Source organism: Ipomoea triloba, chromosome 8 (assembly GCF_003576645.1).
Source record: "Ipomoea triloba cultivar NCNSP0323 chromosome 8, ASM357664v1".
NCBI classification, from domain to species: domain Eukaryota; kingdom Viridiplantae; phylum Streptophyta; class Magnoliopsida; order Solanales; family Convolvulaceae; genus Ipomoea; species Ipomoea triloba.
Genome location: NC_044923.1, coordinates 6,069,977 through 6,071,200, shown reverse-complemented (window position 1 = coordinate 6,071,200; position 1,224 = coordinate 6,069,977).

Sequence of the window (1,224 nt, the reverse complement as noted above, 5' to 3'; positions counted from 1 at the left end):
AATTGTCACCTTTCCCTTAGGGAAGGTGACCAAAAATGGTCGCTTTCTCCCGGAGAAGGTGACCAAAACTGGTCACCTTCTCCTTGGGGAAGGCGACGAGAAAGAGGTTGCCTTCTCCGGCGAGGGCGACCAGAAATGGTCGTCCTCGCCGAAAAAGTTGCCGCCGGTGATCGGAATAGGCAAATGACTTGTTAAAAATGTTAATTGTTATTTTTTTCTGATTTAGTGGTTTAATTGCTTTGTTTTTATGAGTTCAGTGGCTTATTTGGAGCTTATTCAATTTCAATGGCTTAATTGCTAATTCCTAAATAGTTCGATGGTTTATTTGCACATTTTCCCTTCGTTTTCTAGTGTAGAAGCTACGTGGGTACATGGCATGAACCTAACAAGAGACGATAACAGATTGGATATTTACTGGATTAGTAATTTTTGAATCCCAATATATATCTACTTCTACTATATATCTAAAAATATAATAAGTTTCAATCAAAGTTAGGTTTATAACGAATATTATAGGTTATTTTTATTTTAGTTTTTTTTTCTACTTTATCATCTATTACTAGTTTTATACGCGCATTGTGCGAATGGGTTAATGCCCAATGTTTATATTTAAATAAATATTTGAAAGTATATCAATGTAAGATTATATAGGAGAAGTTTGTACATGGGTAATTGAATGTCGACAATTTTTTATTTAAATATCTAACTCAAAGTATATGAATCCAAGATAATATAGAAAATTTATTATAATTATTACTAAAATAAATGTTTGCAACCTTGTAAAATCGATAGTCTAAATATTTGGTCTAAAAATGATAGTTTAAATAAATACTACTTTTCATTTGAATTTTTCTAAGTGTTCTTAATTCTCTTTTGAGTAACATTGTCATTGTCTTCATCTTTACTATTTGTTCTCTTCCTTTTTGTTGGTAGTGTGTTATTTGCAATTCGGTTATTGTTGGTAGCATAAATGACAACGTTATGCAATGAGATTATGATATAGAAGCTATGGACTTTTCTTTAGGTGTTTTGCTTGGGGTTCATTTGGTTCAACCATTATTGTTGAATGAGTAGTTATTGTGGATAAAGAAATCCCTAATTTAAGAAAACAGATTAAATAAGTTAATAAAAATTTTAAAATATTATGTATTCCAAAGATATTAAAAGGTAGTTTCTCGCTTCAATTTGCTAGGTAATGGGTTATTTGAGTACTTTCATTGTCAA